This window comes from Ambystoma mexicanum, chromosome 3p (genome assembly GCF_040938575.1).
Source record: "Ambystoma mexicanum isolate Mex_15411 chromosome 3p, UKY_AmexF1_1, whole genome shotgun sequence".
Taxonomy (NCBI): domain Eukaryota; kingdom Metazoa; phylum Chordata; class Amphibia; order Caudata; family Ambystomatidae; genus Ambystoma; species Ambystoma mexicanum.
The window spans coordinates 1,161,099,692-1,161,118,214 of NC_090925.1; the positions used below are offsets into that span (position 1 = coordinate 1,161,099,692).

Sequence of the window (18,523 nt, forward strand, 5' to 3'; positions counted from 1 at the left end):
GAAAAAGAACAGCCTTGGCATATAGGCTGTGAATACTGTAGAAACAAGATAACTTCCCTATTTGGGAACTCCCGTCCCTTGCACTCTGTCAAAGGCCATAGAGCCAAATTATTTTGTAACTTGTTTTGATTGTCTCATTGTTATTTCAAATAATTTAAACACAGGCAATTTTTCATCAACTGCTTATTGTTCAAGAAAAGTCCTTTATGAATGAGTTTTTTCAGACCATAATACAATTTTTTAAATAATTATCACAATTTATTTGGATGTTCCATGTGGTTTTGCTTCACGCGTTTCGAGAAAAATTCTCTTCTCCAGGGGCTGCTAATACATTCAAACTTCAAATCTAGTTAAAAAAAAACAAATAATTTGTGATTAGAATCTGTTTTGTAACTAATAAAAGAATTTACCATTCAGTTATTTGCTTTTGCACTTACTTACTTAATAACATAATCTATCTAGATTTAGAATATATCATAAGAAAACATGGTGGTCGGTCAAAAGGGCGAAAAAAAAAAATCTCGAATAACAAAAATCTCGAAAAAAAAGGCCGAAAAAAAAAATATCGATTATTTATTTATTTTTTTATATATGTATTTTTTGGGTCAGGTAAGTAAAAAAAAGGGTTAAAATAAAAAAAATAAATAGAAAAAAAGGGGGATTGGGGGGGAACCCCCCCATTTCGAAAAAGAAACGTCATAAAAAAAAATTCGATATTTTTTTTTCGGCCTTTTTTTTCGAGATTTTTTTTTTTGAGATTTATAAGTTCGGTATTATGACTATAAACCAGAAAACATAGTCAATAAGTTACCCAATCAAATTATTTCACTTAAACAATTCTCAAAACTGAAACATTCTACTTGGCTGATCAAAATGTTCAACCAATGAGAAAATGCAAGAACTATTTTGTCTCTCTGGCAATAGATGATTACAGAGTAAATGGTTGATACAACTTAAATAAACTTGCAATAACTTTAAACTGTTGGTCTGCTTCTGTTGGTGTTATTGCTGTAGCTTCATGATCGTAAGTAAAAACAAGAATCATACCATCTCACTGATTTCATATTACCTCATAATGTGATGCAATCACTTGGAAGGATTTCCATCTACTGTGGAACTTTTGGGAGTAATGGCTTCACTGAAAATAATGAACAATGCATTTTTTGTTAGCAATGCAGTGCTGATATGAAGATTGTTGTAGATTCCCTATGATCAGCTAATGCAAACAGCACACAAGGTAGATCATAGGTTTCAGAAATGAAATTCCCAAAGGTACACGGTTGACTAAATATCTGGGCACACAGGAAATACAATGCTCTACTGTCGAGCCATTTCCAACTGCTGTTTCGCACACAAATGATCATCTTTGCATTAGCCAGTCGTTGCAAATATTATTGCAAAACTTCCCTGCACTAGTGCATAGTTGCCCAGGACCGAAGCCACATCTTCTGGCCCTAGGTTGCATGCCATCTACATTTGTGCTAACACAACACTGTACCATTACACTCTGTTCACAATTTCAGTAGCTGTTCGAAGCAGATTCCATCATTACATGTATGCTACCAGAGAATGCATGCTATACACATTACTAGCACCCTCTGTACCAGTTAACATATCGCGGCAAAGGGAAGGACTCCACCACCCTACTTACCCAGTCACTTATCATGAGAAAGTCAGTGAGAGTGATGAACACTTTAGATCCCATCAGCAAAGGACCTGAGGAAATATCACCGTACACTTGCTCCTGTTGAGCAGCTCCGTTAGCCATGGTGCTTGCTGCCAACTCCCCACAAATGACCTGCAAGCCTGCACTGACCACTTGCGCAAATACTGCAGCAGAATGTGGTGAAAGATGGCAAAGTACCCGAAAAACCATCCCCATACACGCGCTTCAGCAGCACAGCTGCATTAGCCATAGTGCTTGCTTCCAACTCCATGCAAAAAAAGAACAGCAAAGCAGCCGAGGAAACATCCCCATTCATGTGCTCCTGCTGTGCAGCTCCGTTAGCCATGGTGCTTGCTTCCAACTTCCACAAAGGACCTGCAGCCTGCACTGACCGCCTTGCTCAAATACCACAACGGAAGGCGGTCTGCGCACTACTTGTTTGCTGTAGCATTTCAAGGCAATGCTATTAAAACAGCTTTCCAGCTTATCTCAATGGCCCTTTTCCCAGACTCAGGAGTTAGCAGTGCTTTCGTTCCAGTGTATGCTAGTTAAACCAGGATTTGGTGAAAGAAAATGGCGATCTTGACAAAAAAGCACATGCTCTACACCCAATCACATCATACTGACATCACTAACATACTGCACATGCAACCAGGTACTGCTTACATCACAAAACACTTGAACAACACCCCCAGGTAAGTAAATGGACTTTATCAGAGACATTTTGCAACAAAACGTATCTATAACAGTAAGTTGTTTATTTTGAATAGAAAATGAATACAAATATATTACATGACTTAAAAGCACTAGTATATATTTTTAAAATAAAAAAATAAGTAAACTTACCTTTTAGAAACATTAACATATAGCAGCTGCAATTTAGGAAGCAAAAATGGCTGCCAAATTCAGCACAATATACAAATGCAGGGAAAGAGTGCAAAAGGGGTATGGGTTTGGGTGGGGCTGGCTGGGAATGGGTGGTAAATCGTATATATTTGACTCAGAAATGGGCATTAAATGGATGGACACATAGCCAAATAACACCAAAAGCCTATGTATCCATCCTCATATGTCATCTCCATTGTAAAGCATTACAGACCTTCATTCCCAGCTCCTATTTGAAGCTCTTATTTTAAAGCTCTTATTTTAATGACCATAGTTTCAGCTTAAAGGTAGTGCTTTCAGCACCATCGAATAGCCAAAACTAATGATGTGGCCCTGCCTGTTCTTGAACACATTCTCTGCAGAGTAAGCATGGATCTGAACAACCTAAACATAGGACCGTAGGAGGGAGGTGCTCAATACAGTCTAACAAGCCCTTTAGTTATGCAGCTTGAGAAGGCAGGTGGAGGGCAGTGAGCACACACAGGATGGCAACCCTAAATCAATAACAGAGCAGCGTTGGTGTCTTTGATGAGGCAGGCCCTGTGTGCAAAGGTCTAAGCTCATCAATGCCCAAATCGCCTTTGGTTAGCTATAGAAGCCAAATCCTGCCCCAGCAGTGGCAGCTAGCATAGGTGCACCCCTAGGCAATGAACCATAAACAGCAGCCGCAATAAGTGTATGTACTCTGTGCCTGAAGTCTGTTTCAGCTGTGAGAGAAACTGCCAGTAATGGTATGCGCCATCCTAAAAAAAAAGTAGCACTGTGTTTTGTGAGGCCCCCATACTCTTGCATTCAGGGAGTGAAGCTGATGTTTGTCTCCCCCCTCTCAGTATGCACCGATAAAACAGGAGAGAAGAGTGTACTTTGTTCAGTTTTCCAGTGCCCCCATTGCACGAAGAATAAAACAAAACACTAACATAATGGAAGAATCAACTCACGTGTGCATGGCACGCCTAACAATGCAGACAGTAGCTTTTAACTAGAGGTCTCCCACTGTTATACACACTCTCCCTTGGGGAGTTATTTGCCTTGGTCTCCAGCTGGCTGCAACACCTTTGTACTCCAAAAAGGAAATCAAATGCAAAAACATAAGCTCGTCTGCCTCCTCTGAGTGCTGGTCGTGTTAACGTATTTGAAAAGAGAGAGGGGGAGATTGACTTTAGCCTCTCGTTTGGCTTCAACTATGCTATTGGCTATAGCACATAAGCTTGTGAAAAAAAGAAACCTCCCAAGACCTCCTAGACGTCAAACATGGCACTCCAGCCTGCTCTCAGGTGAGAGCGATGTATTTCATGTCAAAGAGAAGGCAGAGTTGTCTTTCAAGTAAGAGAGCAGGGCAAGCTTTACCAGGCATGGGGGGTTATCACTGAGAACCTCCCATTAGAATTTCAACCTGAGCTAAATCACAAGCCTATTGGCCAACATCAAGCAAGGCCCAGGCCATTGGGAACCCCTGAATTTACGCTTGAATGTGGCAAAGATACTTCCACTCGCCCAGCTACCGCACTGCAGCAAATAAAGTGGACTGTTTAAGCCACACCCTTGCTGTTTACACTACTGCTACCTTAGGCACATACTAGTGCCAGAATCTGACGATCATGGCTCCTTCTGTAGTAAACTGTAAGGTATACTGCTACCAACATCTCACCAGAAGGCAAAATATACTGAGATGCAGTGGTTACCAGTCCTCCAGCCTAGGAGAGACTGCACCACTGAAAAGAAGGAAAACCCTCAGATGAATGAAGTTGCTAAACCGCCTAAACAGCTTCAGCGTTTCTTCGGTCGGCGACAGCTACTAGCTGTCCAGTACAGCCTCCCAGAACAGGTATTGCATTCCAGGCATGTAAGCCTGCTCATGTTTTCTCTATTTTAGTTTTTGGGTCACACTAAGATTTCTTTTTGGCGTTTACAATTTTGTGGTATTTTAATATTGTGTTTTGTTGGCAGTATGCAGCTGCCATTAGTTAGAAGTGATTCTTACGCTTAGGGTGAGACCAGAAACCTGCTAAAGTATTTACAATTCTAAGAAGTGGCTGCCTTGGTTAATTTCACATTGGACAGGAACTGCGTTCTCTAGCACACAGTACACAAAGGGACAGGGGCTTAAAGCAGAGAAAAAATCACTTTCTAAAATAATGGACACCAGTTCCCAATTGAACTGTGATAGTCATACGGTCCTGCACACACAATATGGTTTATTTTCCATATCTATGCAAAGGAGAAAAGCATTGTTGAGTGCTCTTTTAGAATTGACCTCCTATTTACCTCTGTGCTAGTTATGTAGCTAGTAATGTATTGCCTATTTAAAAAAAGAGGGTATTTAATTAACTGTATGCTATTTAAGACCTGTTTGCAAGTTATTACCCCATAGTTGCCTCTGGTATTTATTTATATATTTCATATAAAATGGACCCTATTAGGGATTTAAATACACAAGTATGAGGAATTGTTTATTGAGATTTTCCTGAATTAGATCAGACCACTTGATGCCCATATTTGGAGGTTTGCTCACTCTTTCTTTGTAGGTGGGGCATCTGGTTGTTGGCTCCTCTCATCCTCTGTCCTTTTGGACTCCTGATTTCTGGCCCTATATTCTTGGTCCCTTCCCTTCTCCTGTACCCTCTTCGAAGGATATGGGGATAACAATATCTGCCTCACTGTTGATGCATGATCAGGTGGCTTCCACCCGCCAAACGGGTCATTTCAAAGTTTAAAATTCTTCGTAAAGCTTTACCATTTATCTCCGCCAAATGTCATGCTCCTGTGTTGGCTGTTCTTGTTCTGAGTGGTATTGGTTACTGCAGTGCATTTTATCTCTCCCAACCAGCCTATCTTATTCGCCGCCTCCAGCTGGTGCAGAATTCAGCGTCCAGACCGGTACTGCAACCTCTTTTTGGCACAGACATGTCAACTCTTCTTGGTCAGCTTCATTAGCTTCCTGTTGAGAAGCGTGTGCTGTTTGAGTCCCTGTGCATCGTTCATAAAGCTTTTTATGAACTTGGAGCTGAATATCTTCAAACCAAGTTTTCCCCTTATGGTCCTCTCAGAGCTCTTTCTTCTCAATCGTCTTTGATGATTCAAATACCTTGTGTGAGACTCTCGTATTGGTGGCCGTGCTTTCTCTGTGGCAGTAGCAGAGGCATGGAATGCACTGCGGGCAACAACTAACCATCTATTCTTTCATCATGCTCTGAAGACTCTCTTTTAAACTCATGCTGGGTTTTTTTCTAGGCCCATGTCTGTTAGATGAGCGCCATGATGCCTCTGGGTGAACGTGCGCTTTATACATTTCATTAACATAACATCTGGTTACCACCTTTTTATTTTTTATATTTTCCTAGTCCCAGACCCGGGAGGGTGGAGGGGGGGTGTCTGTGTGTGCGTGCGTGTGTGTGTCTGTGACGCCCATCTCCAGTTTCCCATCTTTAGGTTGCCTTAGTCCCATTTATCACATCAGGGACCACATAATGTGTACATAATGAGCATAGGGTTACAGTAAATTGAGGTCCATTCAATTCTCTAGAGACTAAAGCATACACTCTGTTAAATGTGTGGTATGTATGCATATGAGAATGCATATATTTATCTTCGGTGTGCCACAAGGTCCTTTTTTCTTACAAAACAGCTGTGCATTACTGGACATACACATTATGATGTGTATTTCACATTTCAACTAGCCACTGCTGCTCTTGGGAAGGGATACTAAGTGATTCACTTGCTCACCCAATGACAAACAGAACAGGGGGTTCACTGTCTCACCATGGGGTGTACCACCCGAGTACTTTGGGTCCTGGAAGCTGATGAGTGGAGTGGCAGAATGTTTTACCACCTAATTCCTTTCGGTGAGAGTAGGGAAAACTCCAAATCAATACATATATACATTGCAATGATATGAAAATCATAATGACAATAATCAATAATGAGGAATAAATAAACATTCAGTAACAATAAAGCATGGTCGCCCTTGTAAGCAACTTTATGTTGGTAACCAAAGGTAAAATGAATGGTGTCAAATGGGAATGAAAGTAATGGGGAGCCATTTCCTTCTCCGTTGCTGTGAAACGTTCCTGACGCTTCTTTTCCACAATGGAGGGACTAGAGGAGCCCGAACAACAAAGAGGATCAACAACTGGATGTGAGTGAAGTTCATAAAAAGGGAACCAATAAAGACAACTCTATCACTGCTGCTGTCTGCGACAGTTAAGGAGCAAACCTAGAGGCATGTTTGCTCAATGAGCGTCAATGTGGTAAAACGTGGGTAAGTCTGTGGACAGTTAAAAGGGCAAAATGAAACTTTGGAAATTCTTGTAACCCTTTCTCGGGCCAAACTTGCTTTCATTAGGTGGCAATAATATAGGACTGCAGATTTAGTCTTGTCTCTTATCTGTTGACATGTTTTTCCTTCCCGACTCACTGGTGTCTCATTTTTAGGGCATGTTCATCTCTGGCTCTCATTCAGTAGGGTTGGTACTGTTGTCAGGCTCTCCAAGACATCTTCACATGTCGACCTCCGGGGAGAGCCTGACAGTACCAATCCTGTATAATGAGAACCAGAGATGACCATGCACTGGTCATCTCTGTTCTTTTCATTGGGCCTCATTACACGGTAGGTGGTAACCATGGCGCTATTAGCACCATGGTTGCCGCCGGTACCGTACCGAGTCTGCCATGGTGAATGGCGGAATTACCGCCACATTCCAAGGTGTGTGGGGGCGGTAATTCCCCATTCACCATGGCACTTTCCCATTCCCATTTGAGCCCCCATAGGGCTCAATGGGAATGGGGAAGGTGGCAATTACGGTACCGCAAATTGCGGTACCGTAATTGCCTCCAAGGTCCCTTTGCGGGCCCGTTCCTTAACGGCTGGTAAAACCAGCCGTTGAGGTCGGGTCCCGCAAAGGGACCTCGTAGTAAGGCGGTAAGGGTTTACCGGTACCGGTAAACCCTTACCGCATTCCGTGTAATGAGGCCCATTGTTTTGGTGTGGGTTACAATGTTTTGAATGGCTTCATTACTTATCTGAGTGCCAGTCTAGGCAATGAACGTCAGATTATCACCCCTTTCACTGTTGTCTTGCAGTTTCTCAGGACTCTTGGTCTTGGCGAGGAACTTTAACTTTTAGGTGTTTTGGGGGCTTTTTCTAAAATGGCAATATTTGATGTATTAGTTGGCATGGTCGGTTTCAGGCTGTGACATCCATGGAGTGTGAACTGACTTTTTATAGAGTCTGTTTTGTTTTTAGATATAAATCATTTGGCCATTCTATCTGTCCCCCAGATGAAGGGTGCCTGGAGCAAGCAAGTTCATCCTCTGGCCTAGAGCTGTTAGAGCGCATGAATCCTCCTGGGAAGCATAACACTTTTGCCCCAGGCTGGAGAATGACAGTCCTGTTATAAGTCATATTATTGTCTCTTTAACAAGTCCCATCTTCCTCACTGACAGCAGTTTGCAGAAGATCTTTTTCCACTTCTGAGCCTAGCTCTGGACTCCTACTTGTTTCTGCATGCCTTGGGCTAGAATGGACATCGTCCTCTAGGTTACTGAGTTCTTTCTTGGTATTGTTAATCCAGTTTCTCTTCCCCATGCAGCTTTTACACGCCCTTTCTCCCTCTTGAGATCACTTGATAGATGTCATGCTGCTTCTCCACCTGCCTTAACTCACAGGACACGCGTGGAATGGTAGGTCAAAGCACATGTTGTGCACCTTCCTTTGGCGATTTTGTGGAGCAGCTGTCCTGCTCATGATGTGCACTGGCCTTTTATAGTACAAGATACACAGATGTCCAACATCTTGTGAAGATTCCAGAAGATTGCCTCAGCCAGTGGAAACACAATTGTGTTATCTTTAACCTGGTGACAAAGTTAACTCTATGGCAAAATATCCCGAACAGGCCAGGATTCTGACCATGTACATGGAGGAAATGAATGTCAATCCAAGTAAATCCTTGAATCGGACAACCACAAATCCTACTGATTTCAAGGTAAATGAAGTAGACAATCCCTGGCTGGTGCTTGAACATCCAAGGACATAGTCAGGCGTCCATGTTAAAAACAATGAGTAAGTGATGACACCAAGTACAGACTACTTTGTTTTTCTGTATGTTTGTATTGCACAACATCGAAAGATTATCAATAATAGATTACAGTGGTATTTCTGCATGGGTGGCCCTATGATATGTTATTCTTATGTGCATACAATACAAAATGAAAAGTAGATAATCACTGAGCCAGTGACCTTCAGAGCTGTGCTGTCAGGCACATGGTGCTGTTGCTTTGAAAGACATGATGCACACGGTTCGTCCGACTGGCAGATTTGTGGCTGCTGCATAGCAGAACATACTGCTTCTCTGTGTTATCAAGCCACAGCATTCGCAGACTGCGCCATCATACCTGAGACTATTAAAGCATATCTTAACATGTAGGGCCTTCTTGTCCCTTTTCATGTGGTTCAGCATTCTGCGCATCTTAGTACATAAATTAACTTATTACTTTTGCTCTTCAAATGTTTTGCACTACAACTAACACCAGCCTTAGTGAATGTAGTCAATGGTGAGGGATAATGGGAGTTGTAGTCCAAAATACCCCACACACATCTCTATGGCTAAGCCATATACTTTCTCTATGTCCATCGGGTCCCAGGTGTGCAATACCTGTCTAAGGCCAGGGATTCTATTTTGGGATTCCACAGCTGTGCACCGTACAATATTTGCAAAATACAAAGTAATGTAAATATAATTTCTACACTGATCATTGGAAAGGGTTGTAACAGTGGTGCATCCTGTCTCATAAATGTCTAAAACTCACTGTAAACATAGCTAATGTCTTATGACCTACCTGCTTACAGAAACAGCCAAGGGAGGGCTCTAAAGAACTCCAAAAGAGAGTGATAATCTTTGCTTTCTGAAAGTCAATGAAGTATATTAAAATCAAATGATTGTGTCTATAATGCAGATTTGCTAATGGTTGTGTGACAGAACCTCCCTCCACCAAGCCAGCGGAAAGTCTGTACCACCCAACATACAATAGTCATATGTACTTCATAGGATAAGAAGACCACAATGCAATGCCTTCTCTACTGCTCTGTCTATGTACCTCTTCCTCTCGCTCTCCCTCACTCTCTGTGCTCTCTCTCATGTAGTATGTTCTTTGTCATCTGTCTCACACTGTTTAAAAAACTCTCTCCCTTACTTCTATTTTGTAACTACCTTTAATGTGTTCTGCTAGGACCATGTGCTTATATCTTTTAAGCACATTGTTTATCTTTATCTCTTTGTTGGCCAAGGTCTGTATGCAGAAGGAAGACATTGACAGTGCCACTGTGCTCGCGGGCATCATACGTGGTACATGCCTCGATATCCAACCACTCTCTCTGCCTCTCCATCTCTCTCTCTCTCTTTCTCTCTCTCTCTCTGTCTCTCTCTCACTCTTCCTCGCTCTCTCCCTCTCTATGCCAGTCTCTCTCTGCCTTTGTCTTTCTCCAAGTCTTTCTCCATTCTCTCCTTCCCTCTCTCTTCCTAAGGGCATTCAGAGGAACCTATACATACCCAGGGGCCGAGGGGGTAGCAAGGCAGCGAGGTCCCTGCAGTCAGGTTTCAGGGAACTGTTAATAGACATACTTACGGACCAGGGCGGAATAGACCCTTGCAATCCAGGCCAGGGAGAGGAGCTTAACAATATCTGGGATAGGGAGAGTGTCCCCGACAACCATGCAATTTAGTCTGTGCAAGTCTACACAGAGCTTCGATTCCTGTCCTCCTTCTGGATGTGGACTATCAGAGAGATCCACTCACAGAATCCCTCTTCTTCTGCTATCCCGCCTTCTATCAGCTCCTTGAGAATTATTTTTAGCTGCTCCTGTTTCAGTATTGGTAGTGGCTGTGCTCTGTGTTGGATGGCTATCGCACCCTTCTTTGCTTTATTCTGTTGTCAGAAGTTTGTAAAGCAACACAGGGTCTCTGAGAACAAATCTAGGAATTGCTCTATCACTTTGTTGATAGCTCTGTGTTGTCCCTCAGCAGGAATGTATTAAATACTCATCTCCACTCCAGCATCTATTCGCACACAAAGGGCTGCTTGAGGCCGAGATCCTAGCAATGCTGCCCCTTTTTTCACAACATAAATCTTGCACCAGGCTTCCAATCGAGTTGAATGATGACTCGTGAATCTGGCCCACTCCTAGATGAAGTGACGGGGGACATGCTCATGGGCTGCCCCAAGAACACGCAGATCAGAGAGAAAACGTGAACCACACCTGGCTTAAACCTCACCTTGGATCCAAGCAGTGTCCATCACCAAGACAATAAAGGGCAACAGGCATGGGCTGAGGTGGTGGATAAAAGTGCCAGTTGCTGTACAAGGAATAATATATGGACTGGAGATCAAATTCAAGCCACTGGACATTGATAGGGACTGCTGCACACACAGACTCCATTGGATATTTCAGTGCCCACATCAGCTCATATTCTTACACAGAGGGCTGCTTGAGGCCGACAGCCTAGCAAAGTTTCCCCTTTTTCACAACATAAACCTTGCACCAGGCCCTCCACCCTTTGAGCCGATGTGGGCATTGAAATATCCAATGGAGCATGTGTGTCTAGTAGTCCCTATCAATGTCCGGTGGCTTGATTGTGATCTCGAGTCCATATGTTATTCCTTGTACACCCCTTTTTCCACAACTGTGTAGGGAGAACCTAAAACAAACAGGACTCCATTGGGTACCCCTGCATTTGGGTGTGGTCCTTGAGCACAGTATAGTCTTGTTCATCATCCACAAAGTTAATAGTCATGATTACCTTCCATCCGTGAGGCAGACAATATCAAAAGGAGGACCGCAGGGTGGGGCTCCTTGAGGGTCTTGCTCCATTTTCTTTTCTCTCACTCTGATTTGCATACCATGGCAACGTTCCCTTTCATGACACAGGTTGGACATTCTTTGATGGTAGCTTGACAGGACCTTCTCATGTGGTTTACAGCCCCACATCTGATGCATTTCTACGTCCTGTTTGTCACTCTATTTCCGGTAGTCCAGTGAGTGCAGACTTCCCCTTCGATATATATGATGAATATGCCAGCATGAGGCGCAATTGGCACTTTTATCCACCACCTCAGCCCATGCCTCTTGCCCTTAATTGTCTTGGCGATGGACACTGCTTTGTCCAAGGTGAGGTTTCCGGCATGTGTGTTCACAGTTTTTCTCTAATCTGCTTGTTGTCCTTGAGGCAGCCCATGAGCCGGTCCCTCATCACTTCATCTAGGAGTGGACCAAATTCACGAGTCATTGTTAAACTCGATTGGCAGCAATGTACTGCTCAATGGATTTGCTTTCTTGTTGATACCTGGTGTAAAATGTATGTCCTTCCCACACAATTGGAGTAACATATTCTTTCATGCAAGCCATAGCTTCATCGTATACATTGATGCCTTCACTAGCCTTCTTCAGAATGAGAGACATGGGGCCTCATTACAAAGTGTGCCGGTCCGGTAACAACGGTGTTGGTAAGCTAGCGGCACTGTTGTTACCGGACCGGCACAGTCCGAGGTCTGCGAGCGGGTGCCTTTCTGCACGCCAGGTCTGAGCTGGCGGGCGGAACGGCACCTGCTCGCAGACCTTGACGGATGCACCGGCACCGTTATTAACGGTGCCGGTGCATCCGTCCTCCCCATTCCCATTGAGTCCAATGGGACTCGAATGGGAATGGGGAGTAATATTTTCCAGCGCCCGGCAATAGGGAATTACTGGGACCGCTGGGGCTGTAATGCCCCGGTAGGTGCCCATTGCTGGGTGCCCGGTATTTATGGGCACGGCTACCGCCGGACTCATAATGAAGCACATGGTGTGGAGCACTGTTGCCCCTCACTCCCCAAACTATGAAGAGACATATTAGGGCTCATTCAGAGCCTGTACGTCTGGAAACAACAGTGCCAGCAAGCTTACCGGATACCTTTGTTTCTGGACCGGCATATTACAGGTCTGCATGCTGGAGCCGCTGTGCCCAGCAGGTCAGACCCTGCCGGGCACAGCAGCAACGGTATGCAGACCATCACAGAAGCACTGGCACTGTTAACAACGGTGCTGATGCTTCCGTGTTCCCCATTCCCATATATGCCTATAGGACTCTGTGGGAATGGGGAATTAGAATTTAACTGCGCCTGACTTTCTGGACCACAAGGGTTGTAATCCCCCGGTGTTACCGGCAAGTCAGGTGCCGGTAAATAGTTATGGGTTTAGCGGCAACCCGCTGGTAGTACCGGCACAGTTACCGCCAGACCCATAAGTAGGCCCATTGTATTTTAGGTAGGCAATACAATAGAGTAACTTTGCTGAAAATGTTGGCGTGGACAGGGGCGGGTGGAGGTAGGGTGGATGGTGGCTCTTAGGGATTGTTTCGGCCAAATTGTTAGAAAATATTTGGTTGAATGGTAGATTTGACTAAATACGATCACCCCCATTAGTTCGAAGCCGAAGATACCGAACACGAAGAGCTGGGGCTGTGGGGATGTCCTCTGATCTGCATGTTCAGTATTTTTGGCTTTGGCAGTTGCAGGGGTGTCCCCCGCTTTCTCAGCATTGGTGGCAGGGGTCCGAACAAAAAAAAGAAGAAAAAGGGACTCTGCAACATCAGATCTGACCCGCGTTAGATGATGGATCTGACGCTGCAGGGTACAGGAGAGGCGGCGGATGGAGAAAAGGTAAGTAGGGAGGGTTTATGGGTGTACTGGCAGTTTGGGGGGACATGGGTTTGGTTTTTTGGGCTGAGGTAAAAACTTATTCACAGCAAAAATTACTACGGTCAATTCCGCCGTGATTTTGTACCTCGGTCAAACAACCTAAATCCCTGAGAGATAACACTAGACTATTACACAACAAGAGTCCATTGCTAATGCTCTGTTATAACTTTCATAAGACTGGTGGCGTATTTTTTCTAGTTCAATTGGGCCCCCACACATCTTCAGCCAGCCTGCCATGCACCCAGTGACACAACATAACATTCCCAAACTTAATTCCAATAGAACATCCAAACAATGCATTATTTATCATTCATTCAGGCACAAAAGTCAACACACATATGCTTGCATACACTCTCACTCACACACAAATGCACCCAGCACCTCCATTGACATACACTGTGTGCACACATTTATATGTACATATACAATAACAAATGGAAACAGTGGTGCAACGTCCATTGAGCAGACCAGACTTTATCACCGCCTGATCCCTGAAATTTTGGGCAAAGTTGACTTGACCCAGCTGTACTATAAAGCCATGGCCGAAAGGAACAGATTCACTGGAATGTCAGCAATTCCCTTGATTTTTCCTTTCATTCAAAGGCAGAAGCCATTGGTTAATCCAGTGCAATGGGTGACCAAGTATACTTGGTATCAGTGTTTAAATGCCATATATCTCCAAACTTGGGTTCTGCACAGCACCGTATATGTGTACATGCGGATAGATTTTTTTCTACAAGATTCTGACGGATTAAAATTAAGGTATGTTTTCCTGTGTTCAAATGGCTCCAAGCAGTGGACTACCAAGCGGGAGAGGCAGGGGGGTGGGGGCAAGCTGCCCCACGTGGCTCTTTTAAGAGCCAGACCGGGACATTTGTCATTGGGACACCTCTGCCATTCGGCACCTCAAAGAGGGCGCCCAACGGCAAAGGTGTCCCACTGGCAGGACAATGTGTGCTGAGCAATTCCTGCTCAGCACGCACATTGTCCTGGCAGCAGGATACCTTACCCATTCCAAATGGTAGAGGTGTCCCGCTGCCAGTACAATGTCCCAAGGAGCTCCGGGCAGCAGAGGGTCCTCACGTTGCTCTGTATCAACAGAGCATTACAATGTGAGCCATTAGGCACTGATGGGAGGGAGGGGGGGTACTATTAACAGGGACCTTTGTCCCTTTAGAAATGTGAATGGGAGGGAGTGATCAGAAGTGAGAAGGGTGCATAATGTTGCATGCTTTATTTAATAATTGACTATGGGCCTCAATATGAGTCCGGTGGTAACCGTGCTGGAAAAACTGGCAGGCTACCGCCGGACCCATCTTACCATTCCGCCTCTGTGATTCCCAGAATCACCGGGGCATTACGACCCCGGTGACCCGGGAATTCTGGAGGCGGAATTCTGTAAGTCCCCATTCCCATGGAGTCCAATAGGACTCCATGGGAATGGGGACAATGTAAACACTGGTTCCATCTATGAAGGAGCCAGTGTTTCCATTTGCGCCTGCAGGCGGGTGGTGTTAATCCCGCCAGGTCAGACCTGGCAGGAGTGACACCTCCCATCTGCAGGACTCTGAATCAGCCGATCTGGAAAGAACGGTCGTGGCGGTTTTACCGCCACTGTTCTTTCCGGACCGGCAGGGTCGTAATGAGGCCCTATTGCTTTAAAACCCAAGGGGGATTTGTTATGGTCACATTAATTTACATGATGCTATTGTGACTTTGCATGCAGAATGGGGAAAATAAAACTAAAGCCGTACTCCCATTGCTCAACATTTTTCTATGACAATGGCCCTCATTCCGAGTAGGGCGGTAAAGGATATTGGGCACTGGTAAGGAGACCAGTGCCGGTAATCCCTTACTGCCCTACTACGAGGCCCCTTAGCGGGTCCCTTCCTTAGCGCCTGGTCTGACCAGGTGGTAAGGACGGGACCCGTTAAGGAACCTGTGCGCAAATAACAGGCTTGGCATACGCCGGCCCGTTATTTGCGCCCTCCCCATTTCCATTGAGCCCTATGGGGGCTCAAATGGGAATGGGGAATGGTTTGGTAAATGGGGACTTACCAGTCCCTCCAAGGTCGGAATGGACCGGTAATTCCCCATTGAACCAAACCGGAGTCGTACCAGTATGGGAGGCAGTCATGGCGCAAATACCGCCATGATTACCACCATACTCGGAATGAGGGCCAATGTATATAGTGTATGGTTAGTTTACCATGAAAGGCTAGTTTATTATGTAATGTGGTTTGCTTCCAAGGCATTGCTATAAATAATTATTTAAGCACATGAAATGTAAAGCAAAATCTTAATAAATATCTATTTCAACTAAACCTGGAAAGATGTGCGCGGTCGCTTAGATTATCCACATCTCAGTTTCACCATACAACCAAGTGTGTGATCCTGAGCAAATCATTTAATCACATTGGGCCTCATTACGACCCTGGCGGAGGACCATGGTGCAATTTGCACCATGGTCCATGGCGCTAAGCTGCCAACTCCGCCATGGGGGTTGGCGGACTTACCGCCCCATTCCGACCTTGGCGGGGCGGTAAGTCCCCAATCCCCATTTACCCTTCCCCATTCCCATTTTTGCCCCATAGGGTATAATGGGAGTGGGGAAGGCGTTAATTACGCCACCGTAAATTACGGTGGCGTAATTAACAACAAGTCCCGTAGCGCCATGGATTTTTCCGCCTGCAAAAAGGAGGCGTAAAAATCACCATGGCGCTACGGGAACTCGTAGTCAGGCGGAAAGGTACGCCATGGTTTACGCCGACGTAAACCCCTTTCCGCCAGGGTCCTAATGAGGGCCATTGTGCCTTATCTGCAGCTCTGCAAGTGACTCTGATTCACTTCAAAGCTTATGTTATTGTATCATGGTATTATAATGGAAAAGCCTAATGACTATAGAGTTGCTCCACATATAACAATAGGGCAATTTAGGTATTTTGCACCACAAATTTATTTGTCACTTTGCTTATTTATGGCAACTTATTCTAAAGTTGCTTCCATGGTGCCTCCAAGTATCAAATACTGATGATGCGCCTTGCAATGTCCTTTTCTGTGAAGTCACCTCTGTTGGTGCAATCCATATAATAATTAGGAGGTTTGCATGATTTTTGCCTCAGAGGGCTTGGACAGAGCTCTAATAGATGAGTTTCCTGCATCTGGAATGATCCTGCAGTTTTATTTGTTTTGTTATGTGTTAAAATGCCATCTTCCACTAATGTTACAAAAAAAGTAGATTGGGGCAGGGGTGGGCGGTACGGGGGCACCAATGAGACCATGTGGAATTCCACACTGCATTTTGTTGCTCACCACCACTCCCCAAACCCCCAACCCACACACTCTTACAATGCTGGATACTCACCTGCTTAGTTTGGTAAGTGAAGCAGTTTTTGGTGGCCTGTAACCTGAACCATGACACCCATTTACTAATTTTCACCAAACCGTCCTGAAAAAGTGTCTGCAAAACTCGAAATACTTTTTGCCAGTTTGGTGAAGATTATTTTTGGCGGCAGGGGGAAAAGTTATACAGGGCTCCTAAAAGTGTGCTTTTAACACAAAATCCCATACGGTTACTTCTGCGTACCTAGAGCAAAAACTGCTTAACAAAAGTTCACCATGTTTGGAAGGCGTATAGCACTCAGCTTCGTTTCTCAGAATTTGCAGAGTATGACTGTTTTGGGTCAAAGATTTTCTCAGCCTGACTCTTTCCACTCTACTTGGGGAGGGCGCACCTTCCGCCAGCTTCACTTTGAAATTAGGATAGTGGTGCTTTAGTTGCATCTGAAAAGTGGCAAAGACTCATTTTGTTTTTTGTTTTTTGTTTATGGTTAAAAAATATAAACCTTTACAAAATTACATTCCAATTCTTCCCAAAAAAATTCTTATATTTTTACATCACATTTAAACATGTTATATCTTTACATCACATTGAAAAAAAACTATTTCAAAGTACAATTTCTAAATCAATCTGGGCAAGAAAAGCAATCCATATCAATCTTCTGTCATCTTCTAAACCATATGTACCACACATGAAGATACTAAAACATATCTATTCATTACCACATGGTTGTAACAAAAAAAGTGCATCTTCAATTACCTTTATGAATGTCACAAGGGCAAAGATTAATTTAAGAGGCGTTGTAGAGCTGTGGCGTGCTACAGAGAATGCACCATTTGTTATTGTCTTCATGCCTGGGGCGTTAATGTGTACTGTGAGCTCAAATGTGACACGCGCCCTCACTAGGGTCAGCCAGCACCCCAGCCCCCCAACAAACATAAACAAACACAATTGACATTTAAAAAAAATAAAAATAACTACCTCTGCTCTGGTTTCAAATGCCGCCCGGGCCACGTCTCATGTTACACCGCCCTAACCTCTTCGCACTCACGCACCTCCAGACAGAAACAAGCAAGCTGAATGAGCTTCCTAGTTCCTGTCTGTGTGTCGCACAAACACAAAGCCGGAAAGCGATTCTCTGCGCCGCGGGCGCAGGAAGTGCTGCTGCCAGCGTGGCAGCACAGGCTCCAGGCCCTGCAACACCCAGTTCAGCACCTTGGCTGCTGACTTTGAGTCAGGCCAGCCAGGATGAGGGACTGAGCCACGCAGGACATCCCAGCCCTGAATGTGTTGCAGCGTGGCTGCCACGCCTCTCAGCCTTGCTTGCGCTGTCAAATTACATAATTGATGATTGCTGCCCCCCTGCCCTCCCTCCAAAAGATGGGGGGGACAAAAAGGCATGCCACAGAAGTTGGGAGGGATAAAAAACCCTGCCCCCCCCACTATAATTACGCCCATGAGTCAATATAATCTTCCACTCCCAAGGCATCACTGTGGATCAGAAGCTCTTGCTTCCATTGGTTCTGGGGATGGGCTGGTTCTCCTGGTTGCTTGAGAAAGTTTGAGTGGGGGCTCCATCAGGTGCATGGTTATTGTTAAGGACGAGGACAGCAGCAATTCTCCGCAATGAATGCCGGGTTCAGAGTAATGTTTTATTTCGCAACTGCATAATATATCCTTTTTTGTTTATGCCCGTACTAAGGTGATCCTCCTGGCAATACGGATTCTTTCCGTTATTTTCACCAGGTTGCACGCTCTGCACCTTTCACACTGTGAAAGTGCACAATTCCTGAAGTAATGCAGTTCCTGCAGGGAGTAGGCACGACTTTGCACTCATTTGGCGTTGGGTTGCTAGGCAGCAATACTGGCACGATAGGCTGCCAAGGAGCGGGAACACTGTTGAC

At 44.7% G+C, this 18,523-nt stretch overlaps 1 long non-coding RNA gene across 1 annotated transcript; it reads right to left on the reverse strand.

Moving 5' to 3' along the window:
* Positions 1-214: 214 nt before the first annotated feature.
* LOC138579846 (uncharacterized) lies at positions 215-17,686 on the reverse strand. The gene is made up of 3 exons (XR_011304141.1): positions 17,601-17,686; positions 1,070-1,138; positions 215-346 (listed from the first exon to the last, which is right to left on the reverse strand). It is a non-coding gene; the product is annotated as an uncharacterized lncRNA (long non-coding RNA).
* Positions 17,687-18,523: the final 837 nt, after the last annotated feature.